The sequence below is a fragment of the Arachis duranensis genome, chromosome 10 (genome assembly GCF_000817695.3).
Source record: "Arachis duranensis cultivar V14167 chromosome 10, aradu.V14167.gnm2.J7QH, whole genome shotgun sequence".
In the NCBI taxonomy this organism is placed as follows: Eukaryota; Viridiplantae; Streptophyta; class Magnoliopsida; order Fabales; family Fabaceae; genus Arachis; species Arachis duranensis.
Window position 1 is genome coordinate 69,696,945 of NC_029781.3, and position 7,550 is coordinate 69,704,494.

Sequence of the window (7,550 nt, forward strand, 5' to 3'; positions counted from 1 at the left end):
TTTACCACATACCTCTTCGAAGGCAACGTCCTCCACCCTTTCACTCCATCCAATACCGCCTCATCCACAAATGCGTCTTCCATCTAGGACCCAACAACCTCTTCCATTCTGAATCACTTTGTCTGACCTTCACACAACCTAAGCTCAATGGGTCAAACCAACCATCTCTTGAAATTATTATTTTCAAAGATATATCATCAATTCTAATTTCAACAAGCAATTATTTCATGCAACCTGACTTAAACAAGCACAATTCACAACCATATACCTCAAACACTATCATTAAACACTACAAGAGATATGCTGAATAGTGGCGGTTTTTTTATGAATTTGCCACCGCGAAACGAAATTCCAGTGATTTCACAAGCGTTGCCTACTAGGGGGTGAAGATTTAATTTTGCGGCGGTTCTAATGAACCGCTGGCACAACCGCAGCAAATCAGATAATTGATTTTGCGGCGGCTGCAAAATCGCTGCTATTTTTGTCAGTGAATTTTAAAAAACATTGCGGCGGTTTTAAAACCCCCGCAAATTTATGTAGGTTTTTTAAAAAATATGTGACGGTTTTGAACCGCCACAATTTCATACAAGAGCTTAAAAAAATTGATTAACTACTCAAATGGTTTATACCATTTGTCTTTACTATAACCTATTTTCTTTACATCATATTTATTAAACTTGAGATATTAACATAAAAAAAATAGTAAATAAATAATAGATAGATATGTAATCACAAATTTAAGCAAATCAAGAGACACATAAGTCACTAAACTGTAGAGCCAGATTACACCAGTCCAATCTCATCCCATTTCCTTGATTCTTGTAAAGCTCCTGTTAGCATATACTGCAAGAGCAGTTGCCACCTGCCAATTACAGAAAAATTTTCAGTTACAAAAGAAGAAAACGCAAGCCAACACATATCTTTACATATTAGGTTGCTGATAGGAGAACAAAAAAAATTAAGATTACCAGCTAAGCAATCATGAAAGAACTCAGTAGAAGAAGAACAGGTCTTTCAACATAGGACCTGCTGCAAGACCTAGTGACGAAAATTAGTGCCTGACTAATAATAGTGACTTATAGGTAAAAGGCTGCCATCATTTCTGCAAGGCTATGTCTCAGAGACCTACCAAACTTTTCCTGCAACAACAGAAAATTACTGGTGGTAATTGTCACAATTTTCACTAGTCGGTGATAACATGTGAACTTTTCATAGATGAATCTAATGTATAAATTTATATCTACTACCTACAACCAAATATACTGAAAGAAATGTGAAATTAAATTGATTACCGAGAAGAAGTCAATGTCCTTTATAAGCCAGAAAAATACTACTGTGATTAGTGCCAAGTAACTTCCAAGCACAATACCAGTAGCAAATATCTTCCTCAATTTCCAGCTATTAGGTTGTGGGGATGATTTCACTCTATCCTTGGATATTGTTATAATGGTACCTAAAGGGATAATGGTGAAGGAAAATATCATTGAAAAATTACACAACAGTCCAAGCAAACTATATGAAGGTCATTCAGCAAAATATTATCTTACCATCATTTAGTATGGCAATGATCAACACCATAAAGGTACAAAATCAATCTTCCAAATCAATGCAATAAATATGAAATCAAATTACAAAATAAAAAGTAGATCAAATAAAATTATATGAACTATTTAATTAGGTATGTAAAAGAATTTTTGGTTGTTCACATATTTTCTACACTTACCACAATACGAATGGTGATTGACACTGCATATATCTGACAAGCAAAAATAAAAAATTTTGCAATGTTGGAACACTAAAATATCCAAAAAATTGCTGCGATGATATGAAATTAAAGAATTAGTGAGTAGAGAAGATGAGACTGGGCTAGAATGCATGAAATGAAGTGTATTATTATTAATGTTCTTATTAGTATGAGTAGCAGCGATGATATATATAGATACATCACAGACTTGTCTTACAAAAAACAAGATAAAAAAGGGTAAAGATTAACTAACTAATATAAAACTGTAACTACTCTTTAACTACTCACAATGACAAAAATAAAAATAGAAGTATGTTCCTATTACATGTTGATCTACTACCTGGATATCTACTGAATTTTGTGTCCTCTTCTCCTATTTTTATAACCATAAAAAATAATGAACAGATTCTACTGCACATTTATATGTATATATTACCAAATATAAACTTTCTAACTAAAAACTTCACTACAAAACACACAATAAATCAAAATAGTAGTATAAGTTGATCAACAAGTACATTCAAATCCTTAACAAGAACATAATTATTTATTCATGCTTTTGGTGTTAGCACAATCACAGTGACAATTGAAGATTTAGAGATTTTGTTCTATATAATAAAGCATATAATAGACATAAAACTAGAAAAATTAAATATTCAAATTGCTTCTATTTAATAATGCCATTTTATAAACAGGGAACAATGATGTCCTACTACAATTAAGTGTGGTCCGTGCAGGAAAGAGATAGGAAGATTCATATTATCCATTATGTAATTTGTTTAAATGACCAAATCTGCTGCATTACTTTGATTGAGACAAGAACTGTTACATTGTGAAAACTTCAAAAAAAAATCATTTGATTTTATAGTCTTATAGTTTGAGGATAATGGGTGTCCTATAGAAAGGAAAATTGATCATGCGTACTATAAGTGGCATTTAAAATTATATTTTCTACCATTATCAAAGAGAAAATAAAGAGAAATTACTGACAAACAATCAAGAATTTTAGAAGTTGCATACAATCTCATGTCAATCTAATTTATCCTTACTTTGTGATGATAAATTAAATTAGCGTGAAAAAAATTACTCTGCCTTGGTATACATACGAGAATTACACCTTAAAACATGCATAAGTTACAAACCTGCATTGTTCCATGTCAAAAGCAAGTTTGCGGTCATTGTGATCATCCAAGAAGTCAACCAATTTATCAAAGTGACTATACTCCCTGCAAGACCCTTTATATTCACTAGAAGTATCTGAGTAAATTATATATAATTAAACATATTAATGTGACATTCGCTAAAAGTATGTTTATAACTTGATAACTATTTGAAACATCATGATTGAGTTTACCTAGATTCCAATTAATGATGAGTATAAATTAAAAAGAAAAAGAAGCAAGAAGCTGTAGTTCAAGATCAAGTTCAATTGTCCTTTTTATTGTTTCAGTCTTGAAAAATCAGTCTCATATTCTTATATATTAAAAGCGCTGAACTGAAGTTATATAAAATCTAACTGACCTATTAATTAGATCATATAAGAACACAAGAGTATATTAAAAGATTTGATGAAGACTTCAATTGAGTATGGAATACATAAGATTGACTTATTATTTTGTACATCTTGTGAGGGTAATTATCTTCACGTAACTTCTAAGCTATTAATACATCTACCAGTGTCTGAAACCCAACATTGGTGAGAATCTTATGCAATTGGCAACCTTCTCATCAAGGAATGGTTATCAGAGAACTAACATGATCTATAACAAAACTACATAAATAGTATTGGAGATCCAAATAAGCCATCATTTCATCACTCTTCTCTTGTAGCTTTGTAGTTCTTGTCAAAAGATGCTCTCTCAATTCACTCCTAAAAAGCCAAATGAACTAAGCCAATAGATAACCATAAAAATTTCAGGATTCACAAAGAAGCACAAGGGAACTCAACAACAACAAAAAAATCTGAGACAGTTACACTGAAAGACCAAGATGCATATCTTAAATTAGGACTAGGGTTCGAACCAAAATAGCAACCGAATTGAGAACAAGCAATTAAATTAAATTGGTGCAAAGAAATTCGATCAACAATCAAAATGATTCAATTCAAACAAAGGTACGAGGACAAAAGATGAAATTGGAAGATAAAGAAAAGGGGGAGAAAGCGAACCAGTAAGCGGGGAGAGGATATTTTCAAGCGGCGCACAACAGGGCAAGGGGGAAGGTTGAGGATGACGACACCGGGGCGGTTGGAAAGCCACGCGACGACACCGGGATGTGCACGGCAGTAGGACGAACAGCGGACATGCCTCTCCACCTTCCATTCGCGCGTAGGAGCTATGCGGCAGCTTGAGCAGATCCATGACGAGGAATGATGTAGTGACTGCAGCTGATGGTGATTGGCACCTTTGCCCCTTTTTAGGTTTACCCCCTTTCCTCTAATTTCGATTATGAAAACAATTTGAGTAGTATGTAATTGGCCGCGTTTGACACACAAACCCGCAGCTATTCTGACCGATCTTTGACGGAGATAAAACCCGCTACAAGAACTGCAGCCACTCAATCAATTTGTGGCGGTTTGACAAAATGCGGGAAATTTTCTGCTGCTAAGTTCCACTTCTCTTGTAGTGAAACCAGTAATTTCAATTTCATGCTCATTCACATTAACTCGACATACTCTTAACATGCAACAAATAACGATATTGCTATTTCACGTTTAATCTCCCACTCAAACCCTTCCCAAATTTCAATTCCTAATGATCCCGTTGCGAGCACACTCCCAACATTACCACAGTTCGCTCATTCATACTTTCGATCGCATTAGCAGCATTACCCACCTCTCCTACAATCCTATATTCAATAAACCACCATCAATGCCTCACAATACACCATTCCCCATTGCAAGCAAACTATTAAACATGTATATATTTCATCATAAACATCATCTACATCTAATGTGTGTTTATTACTAACCTTAGTTGTAATATTTGTCCGTCTAACTTTGCCCACTTTTGTCTCGATGCATCAAAGTGAAATTCCCTTCTTAAAATGATGGTCCACTGTTACCCATACGTTCTCTTTCCTCACAATTGACCCTTCACATAATTTCCTAAGTAAAAATCGAAGATGTTATTGTAATTTCATTGTTTGCATAACGACAAAAAAAAAACACTTCTACCCGTTAACGCTAGGTGGTACACCTGATAACTTTCCTATAACATTACTAATAGTGGGTTAAATTTAGTCACAAAAAAGAAGAAGAACTATATATAACTATAGGAAAATTATCAGATGTTTTGTTGTACTTTACCGGAATACTGATGTTCTCCGTACGAACAGGTAAGCCACATTTTTTTATCTTCTAGTTAGTAAGTGAATGACAATATTAACCCTTGATAAAGAAGTGTTTTTCCAAAAATGACAAGCTTAAAAAGATAGATATTGGCTTGGAGTGAAAAATGTTTAGTGCTGAATATTTGGGTTAGTGCCGGAGCTCAACTGTACTTGTAATCCCACTAAGGAGATACTCATTCTTCGGTACATCTTTGGTGGTCCAGTAGTACCAGATTGGGGAATATCGAGCCTGAAGCAAACACTGTGTTTAGGAGGAGAAGGAAGGTGGTGGTGGTGATGGCTGTGGGAGAGGAAAGGATGGAGGAGTGCCATGTGGAGCAGGTGTTGCGGAAGTGGAAAAGGTCGATGGTGGTAGTGAGGTGTTTCGATATGAGGGACATTAATTCCTTTGGAAAAGCTAACCATCTAAATTGACTTGGTGCTGTTGTTTTTATCATCTTCTTCATTGATAGTGGCAATGTTTTTGGCGAATCAATGAAATTTTTAACAGTGAAACAGTGTCTTAGCTATGTTGTGCTAATAATAATAATCGTGCAATGATGATCATAATCTTACCTTACCAAGTTTTTCTTTTCTGCACTCTCTATACCAACCACGTTCAACCTTCAATTTCAATGTAGCGAAAAACATACAATTTGCATAGTAAATAAAGTTGAGTGTAAATTATTGTTTTTCTAATATATATCCAACTTGATTTCATCTAATAGTTAGTCAAGCTTTGGCCATTTTTTTTATAGCTTTCCACTTTTTCTTTGGTTTAAGCATTGGCTTTGGTTTGAGTAGAAGGCTTTGATAAAATTTGTTGCAGTTAAAAAAGCATTGAGCTTGTTTAAAATTGTCTTGTACCACCTATTTATTTTGCGGCTCTTTCGGTTCGAGCGATTTAGAACATGATTTTTGAGAATTTGACTATTTATCGGTTTCATATATTTACGGAAGATAATAATTATTCAATTTTCAATTCATCTTTTTTTAATTTGGTGTTTTTGCAATTTTACGATAATACAAGTTTAATTTCTAGAGTCAGTGCTTGTTAGTGTCTTTTTTTTTTCCAAGCTTAATGCCCATTAATTATAATTATTAGGAGTTAGGATAAACCGGATTCTTTCTCACTTGTAATTATTTATTGCATGCTTTTTTTTAACAATAATGCTAGGGAACCAACTCTCTATAAGTCAAGAATCAGCCAAATACTTTTAGATAAATCTAAAACCTCTACGTAGATGGTACTTATGCTAGGCATTAGGATGTTTTTTCTATTAAGTATTAGAATGTTTTTTTCATATTAAATAGATATTCTTTTATATATTTTTTAAATAATTTATTGCAACCGTGGAGAGGAAGTAGGTTCCGTAGAGATTTCACCGTGATTCTAGCTAAGAATACCTTAACGTATCTCTTCACACTTGAATTTGGCATTAAAACTAATTAATAACAAATATTTTAATATATAAATAAATAAAATTAATTAAAATCATTATAAATAATTAAGTTGTTTAAGTTTTGACTGATCATCTCTTGGTTCTATATACTTTTTCTTTTTTTAATTGTCTTATTAACATTTTTCAAGAAAAATAAAATTGGCAATGGGAGAAGGAATATATGCAGATGAACCGAGGCAGCCAATGTTAAAAGGGATGAATTGGTGGACAGGGCAAGCCAGCTTTGTTTCTAGCTACACAGAAAAGAAATCTCCTAGGCATATGTACTGAGCAACTACTTAACCGGTCGCACATCTTTCATGAATTTTCTGTGCTTCAAATCCACTGAAAAAAACATTCCATGTATCCGGACCGTTTAAATAATTGGGTTATGTTATGGTGCTGAAACAATTTTCAGCAGCTGCTGAAACGAATTGGCGGATAACTGTGCAAGACGCGTTGTTCTGCTATACGTATTTGTATAGATAGGAAACTGATTTAGCAATAAAGAGTGCAGGATTTTGTCGATTTTATACCTTGATTAATTACTTAACGTAGATTAATTTCAAAGCTTGAAAAAATTGTTAAAGGAGTTAATTTTTTTGTCCGTTTTTATTATTGATGAGTATGAACATTTTCGGTCCATTACATGATATTCATCACGTTTGGCAAAAAATATGAGTTGTGAACTTGTGATGCCGATAATAATAATAATAACAATAATAATAATAATAATAATAATAATAATAATAAAAGCTCATCTTTACAACCTAGCTCAGCTTGGACAATGGAAGAGAAGCAAGACGCACATTTAGACAAGGTCAGAAGAAGAGCACCAGAAACAAAGAAGGCATCGGACGCAGAAGCAGAGGCAGAGGCAGAAAAAGCGAGCCACGATGGAGTCAAGACAATAGCTTCAGCACTGCCGGAGGAGGCAGGACAGCGATTGACAGGGAGTAGGGAGCAGTTGCGAACAGCGACTAGCGGTGGGAAGATGAGGCACAGCTGCTTTTATTTTTTAAATAAAAATTTTA

At 33.9% G+C, this 7,550-nt stretch overlaps 1 pseudogene; it reads right to left on the reverse strand.

The window, feature by feature from the left end:
• Positions 1 to 685: 685 nt before the first annotated feature.
• Positions 686 to 5,407, reverse strand: LOC127742969 (plasma membrane ATPase-like; annotated as a pseudogene).
• Positions 5,408 to 7,550: the final 2,143 nt, after the last annotated feature.